We start from the raw sequence: 23,550 nt of genomic DNA on the forward strand, positions 1-23,550 counted from the left end.
AAATACTAAAATGTTAAACTTACCTTATTTTGGAATTTAGAATAACTCAGTTATTAAATTATGCTACTGTTTAATCATAGATATGATTTAAATCAATAATTTGAATGTTTGCAACATTTTAAGTCTAATACTATTTTTTAACTCATTTTACACGTGAATTTTTCTTTTACAAATTCATAGCAATATTTGTGAATGTGCAAGAGGTAGCTTGTTTGTGATGTTACTATTTATTCAGCAGCACTAGCTTAATATGGTTTGTATGGTTTGAGTTGTATTTGTAAGGAGTGTGTAGATATCCTCACTGTTTTAAAAACAAGCCTGCTCTTATGTTTACTTTGTCTGATGAAACCATTACTGAGGGTTGGACTAGTCAGAGTTGGGTAATAAAGGCAGAATATTATGTTTATGTGCATTTAAAATGAATACAAGTTAACCATGAAACTTGAGTGATTTGAATGGACTCCAAAATTTAATGGTTTGAAAACATGAGCTAATTTCATTTTAGCTTTATTTATTCTTAATGACCTCTTTTGATAAACAAGTATTGTTTAAAGAATAAACAAGTTAGGATGCCCATGTCCTATCCGAAAAATCAAGCTTATTTTTACTTAGGTGTATGTACGCCATACCATTTCATCTTGACTGTCAGCTAAGTTCTATACGTATATATTAGGTTGTCTGGTGAGAAGTGCTAACTTTCAGTTTTAATAACGAGTGGAATATGGGGCAATACCTGTTATCCACTGGTATTAGAGTTGAAATATCCTATCTTCTCCCTTAAGTTAATAAATTTTAATTTATAGAGCCTGTATTTGGATATGCCTTCAATCATTTGTTTTTTCCTTCAACAGAAGTATTAGGCAAATTTCTTTATGTATTTCTGTCCATCTTTAGCATAGTAGAAATGCAGAGGTTCTTATAATGTTAGCTACCTGCTTTGAGGTTAAAGAAATCTCATTTTCTCTAGTAATATAATTAGGCCTTGTGGATATGACTGAGCAATTCAAAAAGACTTTTCTTTAGTGATTAGAAAATAACAATAAAGTAATAATGGATTGCATTTTGTACATTTATTTTTATAATTAAAAAGTCCCACTTCTTGAATATTTTCGTGGTAGTTGAGTGATTTGGCTTGAGGAAAATAAATTCCAAGTGTAAGATAAAATGAAAATTCTAGTTCAATTCTTAGCAACATTTGAATTAGTTCAGTCAACTGGCAGGTAATTTATATATTTAAGTGCTTTGTTGGAAGTATACTTAGGTACCATAAGACCATAAGAATACTTATATAAAGATTAAAGCTAGTTCTTTTGTTGATGTAGTAGTATGTATCATTTTGTTACTGATTAATGCTAATCCATTTTAGCAGAAATTCTCAGTTGTTTAAGAATTGAATAGCAGATTCTCATTATGGACTGGAGCAGCCATCTCCATATTTAAGGTTTAACTTGTAACGTAAATATAATCAACACCCTTGTTTAGAGGACTAACCTTCTTTTAAACAACCCTGAAGAAAATACGGTGGAAGTTTTTAAAATCAGCTTTACTGTTATAACTTACATGCAATAAAATTTACCAATTTTAATTATACAGTATGAGTTTTAATAACTCTAGTCATATAAGCACCACCACAATCAAGATATAGAACATTTTTATCATCTCAAAAAGCATCTAGTCTTTTGTCACGTATGATGTTAGCTCTTAGTTTTTTGTAGATATTCTTTATCAGGTTGAAAAGTATCCTTCTATTCTATTTTTCTAAAGAAAGCACTGGCTCTTTTAATTTTTTAAGATTTATTATTTATTTATTTATTTATTTATTTATTTTAGTCTGCGTCGGGTTTTAGTTGCGGCACGTGGGGTCTTCATTGAGGCACGTGGGATCTTTCTCGTTGCGGTGCTCGGGCTCTTCATTGTGATGCCTGGGCTTCTCTCTAGTTGTGGCGTGTAGGTTTTCTCTTCTCTAGTTGTGGTGTGCAGGTTCCAGAGCGCCAGGACTCTGTAGTTTGCAGCACGCGGGCTCTAGTTGAGGCACATGAGCTCAGTAGTTGTGGCATGTGGGCTTTAGTTGCCCTGCGGCATGGGGGATCTTAGTTCCCTGACCAGGGATTGAACCCGCATTCCCTGCATTGGAAGGTGGATTCTTTACCACTGAACCACCAGGAAAGTCCCAATCCTTCTATTCTTAGTTTGCTGCATTTTTATCCAAAACGGATGTTGATTTTGTCATGTGGCTCCTCTGCTTCTGTTGATATGATCATAGAGTTCTTATTAAAGTCTGTTTATGTGGTGAATTATATTAATTGATTTTTTTTGAGGTTTTTTTTTTCGGCTGTGGGGTCTTCATTGGGTCTTCGTTGCTGTGCACAAGCTTCTCATTGTCGTGGCTTCTCTTATTGCGGAGCACAGGCTCTAGGCACGCAGGCTTCAGTAGTTGTGACTCATGGGCTCTAGAGCGCAGGCTCAGTAGTTGTGGCACACAGGCTTAGTTGCTCCGCGGCATGTGGGATCTTCCCGGGCCAGGGCACGAACCCATGTCCCCTGTATTGGCAGGTGGAATCTTAACCACTGTGCCACCAGGGAAACCCCATTAATCGATTTTTAAATGTTGATTTTTAAACTAACCTTGCGTTCCTGGGTTGGTCATACACCACTTGGTCATAATGTTTTATCGCTGGATCCAGTTTGCTAAAATGTTAAGGATTTCTGCATTCTAAGAAATATTGGTCTATAGTTTTCTTTTCTTGCAGTGTCTTTGTCTGGTTTTACTATTAGGGTAAACCTGGCATCATAGACTGAGTCTATTTTCTGGAAAAGTTTGTATAGAATGGTAATATTTCTTTATTAAATTTCTGTAGAGTTCACCCGGGAAACTATTTGGACCTGGAATCTTGTTTGTGAGGAGGCTTTTAACTATACATTAAATTCCTTTAATAGATACAGGACTGTACAGATTTTCAGTTTCTTCAGTAAGCATTGATTGTTTGTGTCTTTCAAGGAGTTTGTCCATTTCATTCAAGTTGGCAGAGGTGGTTTATAAAATTCCTTATCATACTTTTAATGTCTGTAGCATCTGTCTTCTCTTTTGTTTTTGGCATTACTGATTTTTTTTTTTGTCCTCTTGAGAGAGGTTTATCAATTTTATTGATCTTTCAAAGAACCAGCTTTTGGTTTTATTGATTTTCCTCTCTTGTCCATTTCTAAGTTCATTGAATTCTACTTTTTTCTGTTTTCCTTCTTTCTGCTTTCATTTGTTTCTTTATTTCTTTATAGTTTCTTAAAATGGAAGCTAGATAATGATTTTGACCAGTCTTCTACTATAGTGTTTAATGTTTAAAAATTTCCTGTAAACATTATTTTAGCTGTGTGCCACTGATCTTGATATGTTGTTTCCATTTTCATTCAGTTCAAAATACTTTGTAATTTCCCTTTTGACTTTTTAATTTAACTCATTGATTATTAAAAGTGTTTTATTTCTAAATGTTTTCCAGATATCTTTCTGTTATTCATTTCTAGTTTAATTCTATTGTAGTTGGAAAACAGTTTGATTTCAGTGTAAGTTTATTGAGACTTGTTATTTATAGCCCAGAATATGGTCTGTTTTGAAGAATGTTCCATGGAGCCTTCAGTAGAATGTTTTTTAAGCTGTTGGGTGAAGGGGTCTATAAATGTCAGGTCAAGTTCTTGAGAGTATTCGTCAAGTCTTGGCTATCCTTACTGATTTTCTTGTTGACTTGCTTTTTTAATTGAGTACTATTGAAATCTGAAATCATGATTGAGATTTGTCTGTTTCTCCTTGCAGTTGTATTAGTTTTTGCTTCATGTGTTTTGAAATTCTTTTAGTTGCACATACATTTAGGATTATGTCTTTTTTTATGAACTGACGTGTTATCATTATGAAGCATTCTCCTTGTTCTGAAGACTCATTCGTCTAAAATTAACATAGCCAATGGTATTTTCTTTTGAGTAGTGTCTATGTGGTATATCTTTTTTCATCCTTTCATTTGTATCTTTATATTTAACGTAATTTCTTGTGGATAGCATATCTGAATCTGACAATCCACTTCTTTTAAGTGGAGCATTTATTAGGTCATTGGCTTTTCATGTAATAATCAACATAACTGGTTTTAAGTCTGCCATCTTGTTTTTATTTTTGTCTCATGTGAACATTATTCCTTTTCTCTTCTTTTCCTGCCTTCTTTTGGATTAAGTGAATATTTTTTATTCTATTTTAACTCCAATATCAGGGTTATTAGTTATATTTATCTGTTAGGATTTTTTAGTGGTGCTGTAGAACTTGAAATAATAAAAAGTTCAGAAAGTTAAAAAGGCATCAGTTATCACTTTTATACCATCCTAGTGACTTTGCTTTTTAAATGAATGGACAATGATGTACAGTTTTTACTATGTGGCCACTGGTTTAAAAGATGCTGACTTTGTTTTTTCATTCATTTTTGCGGGAAAAGGGGACTTGTACATGAGGTCAGTCCTGCTCCCTCAGAATCATGTTAAATGTGGCTAACAGTGTAGGTACAGAACTGTAGTTAGTTGTGCATTTGTGATTTTTATCACTGTTTGTTTAATCACAGTTCATCTTCAGACAACATTACACCACCATGATATGTAGCTTAAGAACCTTGGAACAGTTCACTTAACCCTCCTATCCCTTGTTCTTTTGTTGTTAATTGTTAAAACATTTTAATTTTACAATATGTTTTAAACATCACAGTATATGTTCATAATTTTTGCTTAAATCAGATAATTATCCTTGTTTTTGAAAGATATCACATACTCTACAATTCACCCATTTAAATTGTACAATCCAGTGGTGTGTTTGTATATTCACAGAGTTGTGCAGCCATCGGCACTTTCAATTTTAGAGCATTTTCATCACCCCCAAAATAAACCCCACCCATTAAGCAGTCACTCCTTATTCTCCACACCCACCTTCCCTTAACTTTCTGTCTCTATAGATTTACCTGTTCTGGTCTCTTATGACTGGCTTCTTTGATTTAACATAGTGTTTTATAACATCAGTGTTAGCATCTGTCAGTACTTCATTCATTTTTATTGTTGAATAATTTTCCATTGATGAACATTTGTGTTGTTTGCCACTTTTTGACTATTGTGAATATTGCTGCTGTGAACCCTCCTGTGAAAGTTTTGTGTGGACACGTTTTTCACTTCTTTTGAGTATATATATCTAAGAGTGGAATTTCTAGATCATATAGTAGCTCTATGTTTAACCTTTTGAGGAATTTACCAGACTGTCTTCCAAAGTGGCTGCACCATTTTACATTCCCACCAGCAATATGCAAGAGTTCCAGTTTCTCCACATCTTTGCTAACACTTATTTTCTGATTTTTTGATTATAGCCATCCTAGTGGGTATGAAATGATATCTCATATGGTTTTGATTTGCATTTCCCTGATGACAAATGATGTTGAACATATTTTCAGGTGTTTATTGGCCATTTGTATATCTTCTTTGGAGAAGTATATATTCAGATACTTTACCATTTTTAAATTGAGTTGTTTGTCTTACTGTTGAGTTTGTTTTTTTTTTTTTTTTTAAATTGTGAGATGAATGCACCCAAAGCCTTTTATTTATTTATTTATTTATGGCTGTGTTGGGTCTTCGTTTCTGTGGGAGAGCTTTCTCTAGTTGTGGCAAGTGGAGGCCACTCTTCATCGCGGTGCGCGGGCCTCTCACTATCGCGGCCTCTCTTCTTGCGGAGCACAGGCTCCAGACGCACAGGCTCAGTAATTGTGGCTCACGGGCCCAGCTGCTCCGCAGCATGTGGGATCTTCCCAGACCAGGGCTCGAACCCGTGTCCCCTGCATTGGCAGGCAGATTCTCAACCACTGCACCACCAGGGAAGCCCTCTTACTGTTGAGTTTAAAAGCTCTTTATATATCCTGGATACAAGTTGCTTTCAATATGACTTGAAAAAATTTTTTCCCCAGATTCCTTGTTGGTATCATTTGAAGCACAAAAGTTGAAAATTTTGATGAAATCCAGTTTTTTAAAAACTTTTGTTATTGTGCACATGGTATCATATCTAAGAAGGTTTTGCCAAACCCAAGATCACAAAGATTTATTCCTGTATATTCTTCTAAGAGTTTTTTGGTTTTAGCTCTTTCATTGAGGTCTATGATCCACTTTGAGTTAATTTTTGTGTATGGCACAAGGAAGGATTCCAGCTTGATTCGTTTGCTTCTACGTATCCATTGTCCAAGCACCATTTATTGAATTGCCTTGGCATTCTTTTTGAAAATCAATTGACTGTAAATATGAGTACTTCTGCACTTCCACGTATATTCCATTGATCTATATGCCTATCCATTTTTTTTTTTAATATTTATTTGGTTGCACTGGGTCTTAGTTGTGGCAGGTGGGCTCCTTAGTTGTGGCTCATTGGCTCCTCAGTTGCAGCGTGCCAGCTCCTCAGTTGTGGCATGCGAACTCTTAGTTGCAGCATGCATGTGGGATCTAGTTACCTGACCAGGGATCGAACCTGGGCCCCCTGCATTGGGAGCATGGAGTCTTAACCACTGCACCACCAGGGAAATCCCTATGCCTATCCTTTTTTGCCAGTACCACTTTGTTTTCATTATTTAGCTTTCTAGTAAGTTTTGAAATCGAGACGTGTAGTCCTTTCAACTTTGTTCTTCTGATAGTTCTAGGCTGTTGATGGATTTCGTTTTTCTTTTCAGCTTTTTAAAAAAAAAATATTTATTTTATTTATTTATTTTTGGCTGCGTTGGGTCTTCGTTGCTGTGCACGGGCTTTCTCTAGTTGTGGCGAGCGGGGGCTACTCTTCATTGCGGTGTGCGAGCTTCTCATTGCGGTGGCTTCTCTTGTTGTGGATCACGGGCTCTAGACACGCGGGCTTCAGTAATTGTGGCACGTGGGCTCAGTAGTTGTGGCTTGCGGGCTCTAGAGCGCAGGCTCAGTAGTTGTGGCACACGGGCTTCGTTGCTCTGCGGCATGTGGGATCTTCCTGGACCAGGGTGCGAACTCGTATCCCCTGCATTGGCAGGCGGGTAACCACTGCGCCACCAGGGATGCTCTTCTTTTCAGCTTTTTAAAGACTGCTTGTTGTCTTCTGCATGATATTTAAAAGGAAATCTGCTACTATTCTTACCAGTATTCCTCTGTATTTGATGTGTTCCCCTTTCTCCCTCGATTCCCAGCTGCTTTTAACATTATTCTCTCTAGTTTTTTAGCAATTTTATTAAAAATGTATTTTAGTGTGTGCTTTAAAAAAAAAAACAACACTTCTGCTTGAGGTTTCTGGAGCTTCTTAGATCTCATGGTTTATAATTTTCAAATTTGCGGCCATTATTGGAATATTTTTTCCTGTTCTATTTCCCAGTTATGGACTCCAGTTACATGGTGTTAGACATCTTAAAATTGTTCTGCAGCTTACTGAGACTGTTCATTTTTTTAAACCTTTTTTTCTTTCTGGGTTTCATTTCACCTAGACTGTGTGTCTATTGCTATATTTTCTAGTTCACTGATTTTTTATTTTTTTCCTGTATGGTCAAATCTAGAAGCTCCATTTTAAGTCTCTTTTTTATTTGTTTCATTTATCAATATCATGTTGATATTTTCTTTTATATCTTTAAATATACTTATAAAATTTATAATAGCTGTTTTAAGGTCCTTGTTTTATGGATTCTGTCATATTTTATTTCTCGGTCTGTTTATGTTTCTGTTGGCTTTTCTCCTGGTTATGGGTTGTGTTTTTCTGCTTCTTTGACTGGTGGTTTTGATTTGACATCAGACATTTTTAATTTTTCATTTTGAGTGGTGAATTTTCTAGTGTTCCTTTAAAGAGTGTTGGATTTGTTTTGTCATGTGTTAAGCCTTTTGTGTATCAGTCTGGTCCTTTCTAGGCTTGCTTATAAGTTTATTTTGGCAGATCCATGGCAGCTTTTATTCTAGTGTTTATTTAGACCTACTTTAAGGTATGAAGACTTCACTTAGTGCCCTGCATATTAGGTGGTCTTAAATCAGCTATACTTCAATTAAAAAAAAGAAAACAGTACTTAAAAAAAAAAAAAAGGTATTTTGAGAATAGAACTTGGACTAGTCTCAGCCCCTGTCCTCAGAAAGTTTCCTCTCACACACTTGCAGTATTCAACCAAAGACTCCAGTGTCTTTTCTGCATATCTCTGAGGCTCTTTCTGTATATATCTCTCCCTCTTTTTTTGGTACTCTACCTCACAAATTCTAGACATCTCATCCTTTCTGAACTCCGGTCTCCATATTCTCAACTCTGGTAGGCCATTATGATTCCACCTCTCTGCACTGCTATCTAAAATCTGTTTCCAGGCACTAAATCGGGGCATTCAGACATTTTAATTTATTTGCTTCTTTTTCCTTACAGATCAGTTTTGAGCTGCCTATAGTTCAGTGTCTGAAAACTGTTGTTTCATATAAATTTTACAGTTTTTAGTTGAAGTTGTGCTAAGTTCCAGTTGGGAAATGACCCTTGAAATATTAGTATAAGTTTTTTTTTTTTTAATGTATTTTTTTTAAACGCATTGTTTACTTTGTTTATTTATTTATTTATTTATTTTTGGCTGTGTTGGGTCTTCATTTCTGTGCGAGGGCTTTCCCTAGTTGTGGCAAGCGGGGGCCACTCTTCATTGCGGTGTGCGGGCCTCTCACTATCACGGCCTCTCTTGTTGCGGAGCACAGGCTCCAGACGCGCAGGCTCAGTAATTGTGGCTCATGGGCCCAGTTGCTCTGCGGCATGTGGGATCTTCCCAGACCAGGGCTCGAACCCGTGTCCCCTGCATTGGCAGGCAGATTCTCAACCACTGCGCCACCAGGGAAGCCCAGTATAAGTTTTAAGTAGACAAAAAGTGTGGTGGAGAGAGATTGAAAAGAAAGAGTAATAGTCCTCTCTCAGGAACTAGGATGGATAAGGAGTTGAAAGAGGTCTCAAAAATGCCTCTCAGATTCTATATTAGGGTGACTATAGGTGGTACACCATTAATGAAAACAGGAATTATGGTATGAAAAGCAGATTTGACAGTTTGATAATAGATTCATATTATGTACATCTTAAATCTCAAGGTGCCTGTAGGGCAGTGGTCCCCAACTTTTTTTTTGGCCCCAGGGATCGGTTTTGTAGAAGACAATTTTTCCACAGACTGGCAGGGGCACGGTGTGTGTGTGGGAGGTGGTTTCAGGGTGATTCAAGCACATTACATTTATTGTGCACTTTATTTCTGTTAATATTACATTGTAATATATAATGAAATAATCATGCAACTCACCATAACGCAGAATCAGTGGGAGCCCTGAGCTTGTTTTCCTGTAACTAGATGGTCCCATCTGGGGGTGTTGGGAGACAATGACAGCCGAAGTGTGGTGCTTATGTCCAGTCTACTATGTAAGATGCAGCTTAATGGTCACTTGCCACTCACTGATAGGGTTTTGATACGTTTCTGCAAGCAGTTGATTTATTATGGTCTCTGTGCAATCAAACCTCTCTGCCAGTGAAAATCTGTATTTGCAGCCACTCTCCAGCACTGCAGTGGGGAGCAGCTGTAAATACAGATGAAGCTTCCCTCACTTGCCCGCTGCTCACCTCCTGCTGTGTGGCCTGGTTCCTTAAAAGTTCAAGATTCAGTTGAATGTATGGCTATGGATCTTTGGAAAGTTATTTGATCTTAAGATGAGATTTTGGTAATTGTCATTGTATAGGTATTAATGTAAACTATGTGCTGATGAAATTCAGGGTGAGCATAGAGAGTGAGAAGAAAAGGTCACACTGCAAATAGGCTGTACAAAAGAATGGAGCCCTAAAACACTAAGAAAAAAATTTTTAATAAGAAGGAAGCATGGTTATCAGCTTTGAAGTTACAAGGGTTAGATGACTTAGAATACTTTTTTTTTTTTTACATTTTTATTCAGGTGAAATTCATATATTATAAAATTAACCATTTTAAAGTGTACAGTTCAGTGACATGTAGTACATTTACCATGTTGTACAACCACCACTTCATCTAGTTCCAAAGATTTTCATCACCCCAAAGAAAACTATACTGATTAAGTGGTTATTCCCTTCCCTGTTCCCCCCTTGCTCCATCCTCTGCAACCATAAACCTACTTTCTGTCTTTCTGGTTTTACTTATTCTGGATAGTTCATATAAATGGAATCACACAATGTGTGACCTTTTGTCTGGCTTCTGTCATTTCGCATAATGTTTTTGAGATTCATCTGTTATAGCATGTGTCATTGTATGGATATATACCGCATTTTGTTTGTTCACTTGGTGGGCATTTGGTTTGTTTCCACCCTTTCACTGTTGTGAACAGTGCAGCAGTGAACATTCATGTACAAATATTTGTTTGAATATCTGTTTTCAGTTCTTTTGGTTACATACTTAGGAGTGAAATGGTGGGTTGTATGGTAATTCTATATTTAACTTTTTGAGGAAATGTCAAACTGTTTTCTGCATTTTACATTTCCATCAGCAATGTATAAGGGTTCAAATTTGTCCACATCTTCCTCAACACATGTTATATTCTGTGTGTGTGTGTGTGTTTTATTTATTTTTATTTTTTTATACAGCAGGTTCTTATTAGTTATCTATTTTATACATATTAGTGTATATATGTCAATCCCAATCTCCCAATTCATCCCACCACCACCATTCCCCCACTTTCCCCCCTTGGTGTCTATACATTTGTTCTCTACATCTGTGTCTCTATTTCTGCCTTGCAAACTTGTTCATCTGTACCATTTTTCTAGATTCCACATATATGTGTTAATATACGATATTTGTTTTTCTGTTTCCGACTCACTTCACTCTGTATGACAGTCTCTAGGTCCATCCACATCTCTACAAATGACCCCATTTCATTCCTTTTTATGGCTGAATAGTATTCCATTGTATATATATACCACATCTTCTTTATCCATTCATTTGTCCATGGGCATTTAGGTTGATTCCATGACCTGGGTATTGTAAATAGTGCTGCAGTGAACATTGGGGTGCATGTGTCTTTTTGAATTATGGTTTTCTCTGGGTATATGCCCAGTAGTGGGATTGCTGGGCTCATATGGTAATTCTATTTTTAATTTTTTAAGGAACCTCCATACTGTCTCCATAGTGGCTGTATCAATTTACATTCCCACCAACAGTGCAAGAGGGTTCCCTTTTCTCCACACTCTCTCCAGCATTTATTGTTTGTAGATTTTTTGATGATGGCCATTCTGACTGGTGTGAGGTGATACCTCATTGTAGTTTTGATTTGCATTTCTCTAATAATTAGTGATGTTGAGCAGCTTTTCATGTGCTTCTTGCCCATCTGTATGTCTTCTTTGGAGAAATGTCTATTTAGGTCTTCTGCCCATTTTTTGATTGGGTTGTTTGTTTTTTTAATATTGAGCTGCATGAGCTGTTTATATATTTTGGAGATTAACCCTTTGTCCATTGATTCGTTTGTAAATATTTTCTCCCACCCATTCTGAGGGTTGTCTTTTTGTTTTGTTTATAGTTTCCTTTGCTGTGCAAAAACTTTTTAAGTTTCACTAGGTCCCATTTGTTTATTTTTGTTTTCATTTCCATTACTCTAGGAGGTAGGTCAAAAAGGATCTTGCTGTGATTTATGTCAAAGAGTGTTCTTTCTATGTTTTCCTCCAAGAGTTTTATAGTGTCCAGTCTTACACTTAGGTCTTTAATCCATTTTGAATTTATTTTTGTGTATGGTGTTAGGGAGTGTTCTAATTTCATTCTTTTACAGGTAGCTTTCCTGTGTGTGTGTTTTAATTCTAGCCATCCTATTATTCCTTTTTGATAGGGATTGCATTTTGATCTGTAGATGACTTTGGTAATATTTCCATCTTAACAGTGTTAAGTCTTCCAGTCCATGAACACTAGATGTCTTTCTGTTTATTTAGGTCTTCTTTAATTTCTCTCAACACTGTTTTATAGTTTTCATTGTACAAGTCTTGCATTTCCTTGGCTAAGTTTATTCCTAGGTATTTTATTCTTTTGGATGCTGTTATAAATGGAATTATTTTCTTAATTTCATGTTCGGAATGTTTGTTTCTACTATATAGAACTGATTTTCGTGTGATTATCTTTTATCCTGCAACTTTGCTGAAGTTTTTTTTATTAGCTTATTAGTTTTTTTGGTGTGTGTGTGTATTTGGGATTTTGTCTGTATATAAGGTCATATCCATTGTGAATAGAGATAGCTTTACTTCTTCCTTTGAAATTTGGTTGCATTTTATCTCTTTGTCTTGCTCTGGCTTGAACTTCCAGTGTAATGTTGAAAAGCTGTGGTGAAAGTAGGCATTGCTGGTATTCCTTACTTTAGAGAAGAACTTTCATTCTTTCACCATTATGTTAGCTCTGAGTTTTTCATAAATGCTCTTTATTGCATTGCTGAAGTTCCCTTTTGTATTAGTTTCCTGGAGTTGCCATAATGAAGTCCCACAAACTGAGCAGTTTAAAACAGCAGAAATTTATTTGCCAACAGTCTAAAGGCTGGAAATCTGAAATCAAGATGTCAGCTGGGTCACACTTCATCTGAGACTGGGTAGAATCTTTCCTTGCCTTTTTCTGGCTTCTGGTGGTGGCTGTCAATCCTTGGTGTTCCTTGGCTTGCAGCAGTGTTACTCCATTCTCTGCCTTTGGGGTTCTCCCTGTGTCTCTGTCTTCTAAGAAAGACACTAGTCATTGTATTAAGGACTCACCCTACTCCAGTATGACATCGTCTTATCTTAGCTAATTACATCTGTGATGACCCTGTTTCCAAATAAGTTCCTCTTCTGAGGTATTGGGGGGTTGTGACATCAACATATCTTTTGGGAGACAGAGTCAACCCATAAAACCTTTTATTCCTAGTTGAGTATTTTTTATCATGAAAAGGGTGTTGGATTTTGTGAAATGGTTTTTCTTTCTCAATTGAGATGATCGTGTGGGTATTTTTCTTTCATTCCATTAATGTGGTGAGTTGCATTGATTGTTTTTTTCTTATGTTGAACCACTTTCTTTTGCATTCCTGTGATAAATCCCACTTGCTCATGGTATATAATCTTTTTAATGCTGTTGCATTCAGTTTACTAGTGTTAAAGTTTTTTGCATCTGTATTCATAAAGGATATTCCATAGTTTTCTTTTTTTTGGTGTCTGTCTGGCTTTAGTATCGGGGTAATACCTCATAGAATGAGCTAGGAAGTGTTTCTTCCTTTATCCTTTTATCCTTTAGAATGATATTTTAATGAAAGTTTTCTCTGGTATTAAAAATGTGCTATCTTCAGAATCTTTTGAAGCATTCCTATGTTAGAGACTTTCTAAATTGTTTTCTAGATTTTATAGTTTTTCAATTTCCTGCTTTGTTGTCAGTGTACCTCCTGCTGCTTATAATCTTATTTTGCTTTTCCAGTTTGCAACTTCTAATCTGCTGTGAGTCAGGAGAACATATGGCAGAGTTAGTTTAAGTTGTGCTTTTGGTTAGGTTAAATAGAATCTGTGGAAAAACAGGAGGTATTCCTCCTATAAAGGAAATAATATATTTTAGTGCAAGGGCTTTGTACATCTTTTTGGCTATTTATAATCCTTTTTGTTTCCATTTTTTCAGTTATGACAGGTTAGGTGATCAGATGACCAAGTTCCAGATAGGGGAAGAATTTCTTCACCTATGTATCCTAAAATTTATATTTGCATGTAGATGTAGTTAATCTGGAATGTCCCCACTATTACAAATGAATTATAAAGAAATAAACTATCTGTATAGCTTAGAGGTTATTTTTCTGCTAAGACTCTTGTTAGAAGGATGAATGTCTCAGTAAGTTTCTTTAAGTATTGGTCTAAAAATTATGTTGTTCCAACACACCAATGATGGATGAAATAAATGAGGTGAAATGGGTAAATGAATCTTTGTTTTATTGCTAAATAAAGGTCAGTATAACTTTCTTTTTATTTAAATATATAACTTTCTTTTTATTTTATTTATTTTATTTAAAAGCATTCCCACTTGCTTTTTTGAAGAACTCCTACTAATTTTCATTATTCTAACACTTTTTCACTAAATGTCATTACCTAATGTCTTCTGTACTTCCTTGTCCTACCTATATATATCTCAATCCATTTTTATATTCACTCCTTTGCATACCTCCTCAACCCCCACCATGTTATTCTCTTGGCAAACCTCAACTTTGGTTAAACTAACTGCCTGTCTACTCTGTGGTTGGACCAGAAAGTAGATTATAGCTGTAGAAAAACAAAAACCATGCATTTCGTGTTAAATATGTGACCACAAATCTGAAGTAACCATCCCATATTTTCTTTATTTCTTCACATTTTGAAAACTTTTGAACCTTCAGAAATGTTGCAAGAATAGTATGATTGAGCATCCATATACCTTTCATCTAGATATACCAGTTTGGGTGGGGGGCTGGGTTGCCACATTTCTCCCCAACTTTTTTTTTTTTCCCAAACCATTTGAAAGTCACAGACATCATGGCACTTTGCTCTTAAATCTTTTTGGCATGTGTCTCTTAAGAACAAGGACATTTTCTCCACATAATCACAGTATAAATACCACCTTTGGGAAATATAACATTGATAGAATACTGTTATTTAATATTTTATTTATAATCAAATTTCCTTCATTGTCCCATTGTCCCTCTTACAGCTTTTTTGTTCTTTCACTAGGATCCAGTCAAGGATCGTGCATTGCATTTCTTGCTATGTTTCTTTAGTTTTCTTTAATCTAGAATAGTTCCCTAGCCTTACGTATGTTTTCCTGACACATTCTTTGAAAATTTTAAGTCACTTTTTTTGCAGAATGTTCCTGAATTTTTTCTGATTCCTGGTCAGATTCAAGGTAAACATTTTTGGCTGGAATTCTACACAGGGCTGTTGTGTCTTAATGCATAACACTAGGAGACATATTATTTCCTAAAGGACTTTTTATGTTGCTTTTGAATTTCTAGGCTTTTAATAACCTTATCCGTGTCAGATAATGCTAAAAGTTGGTATCATTGGCATCTGAATTTAATGATTCAAGTGTGACTTGTTTATTCTTGATCTAGCAAAGAGAAATTATAAATTAGACCTTAAAGCCTTTCTTTAGATAATTTTAGTATGCCTATATCTAGCAGAAATTCCTTAAGGTTTTTTAGTATGTTAATATGTTACCTTTTGTGTTTTCTAGTTTTGAAATAAATTTTTATCTGTTAGCAGGAACATTTTCTTCTTTGAAGTAGTTGGTCATTGGGTTACAGCCTATGCTTTGTTTTGTTTTGTTTTTTAAACACCACAGCCATTGGACCATAATCTCTAAGAGAGGAGGGACCCCCCCCCCAGCTCCTAAAACTAGGAGGACATGTGAATAAATCCTTTTTTAATAAATGTTTAAAAAACGAATCCTAATTATTTTTAATAATCCTAAGTGTGTGTCCTTGTGCCAGTAGTTATACATGAATGATATCTCTTTAAGTCTTTATTTAACAAACTAGAATTAGCATTTATTATTTTTTCCTATAAAAATGCATGACCTTTGCAAAAGATGAGAAAATGGAGGCATTTGTGCTACAGTGTGACTTTTATAATTTACATTTGTATCAATTGACTAATTTGTATTGTGCTGAGCTGTTATATCATTAAAAACCCCGGTTTTACATTGTGATAATAGTGGATGATGAAGGTGATACATGATATGCAGGATGCTCTGTGGTTATGACAGGGACAGAAAGGCTATTCTCAGGAGAAAGCTATGTCAAATACTTTGTTTTTAAGTTAGATTGAAACATACGGAATCGTCATTTTTTGTTATTGACAACCAGGTGATTATACCTGAAGCTCTTTTGTTTTTTTAATGGTGAAATTCCGGCAGGAAAATGAATGTGGTGCAAGTCTGAAGAAACACTCTAGCCCTTACTCTTTTTATCCCCAAGGTGGAATAATTAGTAATGTATTCAGCTTTTACTGAATGCTTCCTATTTGTATAGTAAACTTTCGGTATGCTATAAAATAAGTGTGTTGTTTATTCATTTAATTTTTTAAAAGTATTTATTTATTTATTTATTTAGCTGTGCCATGTGGCTTAAGGAATCTTAGTTCCCTGACCAGGGATTGAACCTTGTCCCCTGCAGTGGAAACATGGAGCTCTAACCACTGGAATGCCAGGGAATTCCCTGTAGTTTATTCATTTAATTTTCACACCTCTATGGCATGTGTGTGCATTTACTATCTCTGTTTTACAGAGCAAGAAACTGAGGCCCAGAGAAATTAAGTAATTTGTCTGAGGTCACACAATTGGATTCTAGCCCAGGCTCCACTACGATTATCGCTTACAGGTGATTTTTGATAGCCAGGGGGTTTTTTGTTTGTTTGTTTTGATTTGTTTTAAGGAAAGGAACTATCTATTTCATTACAGCAGGAAAAAAAGTACAGATGAGTCCATAAGGAATAGAACTGAAAAAATCACCTGTGATTTCATGAGCAAGAGATAAGTTTTTCTTCTTCTAAATGTTTACACATTTAAACATATATAGCTTTTTCAAAAGGGGAAAATTCAACATGGTTTTGTAATATTTTTAATACATGAGCAAAACTTTATTCCATTTGATAAGATACTTTGGAATTATTTTTTATGACCTATATTTCGTATCTAACATCTTGATAATTATGGTTTATACAGTAATTCCGTATTTCTGAACATGTCTTGAAACAGTCAATAATGGCAGTTATCCTTTTGTTTACATCTATGCTCGTATTTTTATTTTCTAAGAAAAATGACTAGACATGAAATTGCTATGCCCAACCCCAGTGATAGAAATCATGCAGAGAGAGGAAATCACCTAGCATAAAACAAATGGGGTAGCATGTCAAAAATATTTCCTTTTATATATTGAATGAGACAAACTAATGACCCTGGCTTGCCCAGTTTCTGATTTTAGCAAGTCACTTCACTTTTCTAAGTTTGTTTCCTTATCATTAACATAAGGCCTCTTGTCCGTTATTTTGAAAATAGAATGAAAACAATGCATGTCATGTTTACGTTATGTATTTTTAAGCATTATATGTAGAAAGTAACAAAATGAAAGATTGGAACACTGTTGTTGCTTTTTCTTGGATATTAAAGAGATATATATCTCTCTCTTTAATATAGCTTCCCCCCCATATTTAAAAATACTGTTTTTGTTTGAGGAAAAAAAAATACTGCCATTAGCCTTGTTATTTCTGTAGCATTCTTGTCCCTGAAGTGTCACTTATCATTGCTAAAAGACTCTCGCTCCATTGATGTTACTTCATCCTTATAAGCTTTGATGTATCTATATATGTCTATATCTTTTTTTTTAAAAGAAGTTTTAGGTTTATAACAAAATCAAGAGGTTTAGAGATTTCCCATATACCCCCTATCCCCCCACACATGAAACCCTCCTCACCCCCCATTACCAACATCACTCACTAGAATAGTATGTTTTTTGCCAAGGATGAACCTGCATTGACACATGATAATCACCCAAAGTTCATAGTGTACATTAGTGTTCACTCTTGATGTTGTACATTCTGTTGGTTTGGACATATGTATAATGACATATCCATCGTTATAATAGCATACAGAGTATTTTCACTGCCCTAAAAATCTTCTGTGCTCTGCCTATTCATCTCTCCCCACCTCCCTCACCCCTGGCAACCATTGATCTTTTTATTGTTTTCATAGTTTTACCTTTTCCACAATGTCATATAGTTGTAATCATGCAGTATGTACCCTTTTCAGATTGGCTTCTTTCATTTAGTAATACGCATTTAAGTTTCCTCCATGTCTTCATGATTTAATAACTCATTTCTTTTTTGGCATTGAATAATATTCCATTGTCTGGATGTACCACAGTTTAATTATCCATTCACCTCCTGAAGAACAGCCTGTATGCTTCCAAGTCTGGGCAGTTATGCTATAAACATAGCTATAGCTATAAAATAAATGTTGTAAACATCTGTGTGCAGATTCTTGTGTAGATATGTTTCCAGTTCCTTTGGGTAAAATAACAGAGGATGATTGCTGGATGGTATGGTAAGAGTACATTTAGTTTTGTTTTGTTTTTTTGGTGGTTTTTTTTTTTTTGTCCGCACTGCACAGCTTGTGGGATTGAACCCAGGCCCCTGGCAGTGGAAGTGTGGAGAGTACATTTAGATTTGTTAAGAAACTACCAAGCTGTCTTCCAAAGTGTCTGTACCATTTTGCTTTCCCACCAGCATTGAATGAGAGTTCCTGTTGTTCTCCACATCCTTGTCAGCAATTGGTGTTGTCAGTGTTCTGGATTTTGGCCATTCTAATAGTGGTATCTCATTGTTGTTTTAACTTGCAATTCCCTAGTCACGTGTGATGTGGAGCATCTTTTTATATGTTTATTTGCCATCTGTAGATCTTCTTTGATAAGGTATCTGTTAAGGTCTTTGCCCCATTTTACAATGGAGTTGTTTTCTTATTACTGAGTTTTAAGAGTTCTTGGTATATTTTGGATAACAGTCCTTTATCAGATGTGTGTTTTGTAAATATTTACTCCCAGTCTGTGACTAGTCTTCTAATTCTCTTAATGTTGTCTTTCACAGAGCAGAAGTTTTTAATTTTAACAAAGTCCAGCTTATCGATATTTTTTTCACAGATTGTGTCTTTATCTAAAAAGGCATCACTGTAGCCAAGGTCATCTAGGTTTTTTCCTCTGTTGTCTTCTAGGAATTTTATAGTTCTCCATTTTACATTTAAGTTTGTGATCCATTTTGAGTTCATTATATATATATATATATAATTTATTTGGCTGTGTCGGGTCTTAGTTGCGGCACGCAGGATCTTTTCGTTGCGGCGCGCATGCTCGCTCTTCGTTGCGACGTGCAGGCTTCTCTCTAGTTGTGGCACACAGGCTCAGTAGTTGCGGCACGCAGGCTCCAGAGTGCGCGGGCTCAGTAGTTGCAGTGTGTGGGCTTAGTTGCCCCACAGCGTGTGGGATCTTAGTTCCCCAACCAGGGATCAAACCCACATCCCCTGCATCGGAAGGCAGATTCTTAACCACTAGACCACCAGGGAAGTCCCCAGTTTGAGTTCATTTTGTCAAGGGTGAAGGTCTGTGTCTAGATTCATTCTTTTGCATATGAATGTCCTATTTTTCTAGCACCATTTGTTGAAGAGACTGTTTTTGCTCTGTTCTTATTGCCTTTGCTCCTGTGTCAAAGATTAGTTGACTATTAATGGGTGTTTATTTCTGGGCTCTCTACTCTGTTCCATTGATCTATTGAATATTTGCCTCTTTTTTCCTCAATACCATATTGTCTTGATTACTATAGCTTTATAGTAAATCTTAAAGTCATGTAACATCAATCCTCCAACTTTGTTCTCTTTAAATATTGTCTTGGCTTTAAGTCTTATCCTCTCTATATAAACGCTAGGATCAGTTTGTTGATAACCATAGAATAATTTCCTGGGAATTTGATTGGGGTTGCATTGAATCTGTAGATCAGGTTGGGAAGAACTGACAACCTGACTATTTTGTCTTCCTATCTATGAACATGTTATATCTCTCCATTTACAGTTAGTTGACCCTTGAACAACGTGGGTTTGAACTGCATGGGTCCACTTATACCTGGATATTTTTCAATAGTAAATACTATAGTACTACACAATCCATGGTTGGTTGAATCCGTGGATGTGGAGCAACAGTGGATACAGAGGGCCAACTATAAGTTATACATGGATGAACTACTGCATTGTTCAAGGGTCAGTTGTATTTAGTTCTTTGATTTCATTCATCAGTTTTGTAGTTTTTCTTATATAGATCTTGTACATATTTGTTAGAAAATTTTCATTTTGGGACATGCTAATGTAAGTGGTATTGTGTTTTTAATTTCAAAGTCCATTTATTCCTTGGTATATAAGGGAAGAAGTTGATTTTTGTATCCTGCAACCTTGCTATAATCACTTACTAGTTCCAGGATTTTTTTGGCAGATAGATTTTCTACATAGCAATTATGTCATCTGTGAAAAATGATAGTTTTATGTCTTCTTTCCCAATTTGTATACCTTTGATTTCCTTTTATTGCTTGAGCAAGTACAAGAACTTCCAGTACTTTCAACCAGATGTTGAAAGGTATGGTGAGAGGAGACATCCTAGCCTTGTACCTGATCGTAGTGGGAAAGCTTTGAGTTTCTTTGGGTACTAGACCCTTATCAGATAAATGATTTGCAAATATTTTCTCCCATCTTATAGGTTGTCTTTCTTGATAATGTCCTTTGATGGACAAAAGTTTTAAATATTGTTGAAATCCAGTTTATTTTGTTTCTCATGTGTTGGTGCCGTATCTAAGAATCCATATAGGTTGCCAAACCCATTGACATGAAAATGTACTCCTGTGTTTTTTTCTAAGAGTTTTATGGTGTCAACTCTTACATTTAGTAAGTAATGTCATCAGCAATTAGGACTAATTTTACTTAATTCTTTTATGCTTTGGATTCCTTTTATTTCTTTTTCTTGCCTAATCTAGCTAGAACTCCAGTACAGTGTTTATTAGAAGTAATGAAAGCAAGCAAGCATCCTTGTTGATTCTGTTTTTCTACTTTTTTATTTTTGTTTTCTACTTTTTATTTTGTTTATATCCATTTTAATTTTTATTTCCTTTGTTCTGTGTAGCAGTCTTTGAGTTTATCCTGTTTTCAGTTCATTGAACTTCATGTATAGATTTCTAGGTTTCTTTTTCATATTTGGAAGTTTTCAGCCATTATTTTTTCAGATATTCTTCTTTCTCCTTTTCCCGTCTGGGAAAGTTTTTATGCTAGTGTTGGTATGCTTGATGGAGTCCCAGAAGTCTCTTTGACTCTGTTCATTTTTCTTCATTCTTTCCTCTTTCTGCTCCCTAGACTGGATGATCTCAATTAACCAGTCTTTAAGTTCATTGTTTCTTCTGCCTGCTAAAATTTGCTGTTAAACCTCTATAGTTTATTTTTCATTTTAGTTATTATACTTTTCAGCTCCAGATTTTCTCTTTAGTTCTTTTAATAATTTCTCTGTATTTATTGATATTCTTCATTTGTTAAGTCATCATTCTCTTGGTTTTCTTTAGTTCTTTGTTCATGGTTTCCTGTAGCTCTTTGTGCACCTTGAAAGATTGATTTAAAGTCTTTGTCTAGTAAGTGCAGTGACTGGGTTTCCTCATGGACAGTTTCTGTTAATTTCTTTCTTTTCTACAATGGGCCATACTGTTTTGCTTCTTTCCATGCCTCTTAAATTTTTTGTTGAAAATAAGAGGTTTTGAATATTTTAACATAGTGAAACATAGGCAGGCCCTTGTGCTCTTTCTTCTGGGAGCCGCCAGACAGGTCAAAATATGCAACTACAGTTCTTTGACAATAAGATCTGTGTTGCTCCCTCTGGCACTTGAAACCTAAACCCAGAGTGCAGGCTGCCTTCCTTATGGTCGTTGCCAGTCTAGAGTGGCAACGGGAATGGTAGGTGGGCAGCTTAAAGCTTCTTTCTTCACCAAGCCTTCTAATGGTGGTTGTAATTTTTTTACTAGATTCCAGAGGTTCTGCAGAAGTTGATTCTGATACTTTTTGGCTGCTCATTAGTTGCTTTTATGGGGGAACCAAGCCCCAAAATTCCTTTCTCTATCTCTTTTGCTGATGCCACCTCCCATGGATATATTAATCTAATTTGTGGATTATCTGTACACCTTACTTCTCCTTTACCATTTGTAATCTGTTTTATGACTTCAGTGAAACTCTTGTTTTGTATCTATTAGCAACTCAAAGAGAACTTAGACCATTTTAGAACTTCAGATATCAAGAGTTCTGTGTAGTGTAAAGATTAGTTACCTTTCTAATGAAAGAAAAAGGGGTGATGATACTTGGTTCAAACATATTTTAAGTTTAGTTTTGGAATATTGGAATATATTTCTAATACCTATATTACTTGGAGGCCCAGGATAGATACTTTGGGTGATTTAAGTCGAAGTTAAACTTGGATAATTCACATCTAGATAATTGAGTTGGCTGCTTCTTCTTCTTTTTTTTTTTAAAGGAGAAAATCATATGATCATTTCAATAAATATAGTTGATTACATTATTTCTGTATACATTCTTTTTTTTTTCACACACACACACTGTATTTTATTTTTACAAGAGATTAATAGACTGACACCAAGCATTGTAAATGGATGACCACAACAAAAGCAACAATGATTGCAATTACCAAACATGAAACACACTCATACTATGTCATAATATTGACATTCAGTCCAGTAATCCTCCACTGTAACAGCTCCTTTACTTTGCAGTGAAAATTGATTTGTATATTCTTTGCCTCTGAGTCCTTGTGGGATTTTTTTATTTTTTAATTCAAACAGAAAGTCACAAAAATTATAATCATCCTCATCAGTTCACTCAGTCACATGTAATTAATTTTTTTTTCATCTTGATCTTTTGTTAGCACTTTTATGAGTTCATCAGTTTTTCATTAGAGTTCTGAAAATGCTTATTCATTCAGTTCAGTAGTACAGTCAGTTACCAGAAACCTGTACTTGTCAGAGTCTTTTCCATGAATTCCTTGAAGATGAAACCCTTTTATAGGAACATATTTGCAGAAGCATCAGAGTACACCCAGAAATGTCTGTAAGTGACAAAAGACTTAAAAATGACCACGGTTAAATATTTGATGAAAGTTCATAATAATACAATTGACAAGGAAATTTAGTTATGTCTGAGATATACATTTTAAAGTAATAACTAGAATTATGACTTATAACATTATACCAGAACATATAAAATTTTTAGAAATTTCATGTAATACCTGAAACATTTATATTAACATATTTCCGTACAAATAACCCAATGAAAGTTTAGTATTAGTTGTTTTGTTTGTTTTTTTATACTGCAGGTTCTTATTAGTCATCAGTTTTATACACATCAGTGTATACATGTCAATCCCAATCACCCAATTCAGCACACCACCATCCCCACCCCACCGCAGTTTTACTCCCTTGGTGTCCATATGTCTGTTCTCTACATCTGTGTCTCAACTTCTGCCCTGCAAACCGGCTCTTCTGTACCATTTTTCTAGGTTCCACATACATGCGTTAATATACGATATTTGTTTTTCTCTTTCTGACTTACTTCACTCTGTATGACAGTCTCTAGATCCCTCCACGTCTCAACAAATGACTCAATTTCGTTCCTTTTTATGGCTGAGTAATATTCCATTGTATATATGTACCACGTCTTCTTTATCCATTTGTCTGTCGATGGGCATTTAGGTTGCTTCCATGACCTGGCTATTGTAAATAGTGCTGCAATGAACATTGGGGTGCATGTGTCTTTTTGAATTATGGTTTTCTCTGGGTATACGCCCAGTAGTGGGATTGCTGGATCATATGGTAAATCTATTTTTAGTTTTTTAAGGAACCTCCATACTGTTCTCCATAGTGGCTGTATCAATTTACATTCCCACCAACAGTGCAAGAGGGTTCCCTTTTCTCCACACCCTCTCCAGCATTTGTTGTTTGTAGATTTTCTGATGATGCCC

At 35.4% G+C, this 23,550-nt stretch overlaps 1 protein-coding gene across 4 annotated transcripts in view; it reads left to right on the forward strand.

The window, feature by feature from the left end:
* ARHGAP5 (Rho GTPase activating protein 5) overlaps positions 1 to 23,550 on the forward strand; it is a 78,621-nt gene that overhangs the window by 33,384 nt on the left and 21,687 nt on the right. The window lies entirely within an intron of this gene.

This window comes from Balaenoptera acutorostrata, chromosome 3, assembly GCF_949987535.1.
Source record: "Balaenoptera acutorostrata chromosome 3, mBalAcu1.1, whole genome shotgun sequence".
Lineage (NCBI taxonomy): Eukaryota > Metazoa > Chordata > Mammalia > Artiodactyla > Balaenopteridae > Balaenoptera > Balaenoptera acutorostrata.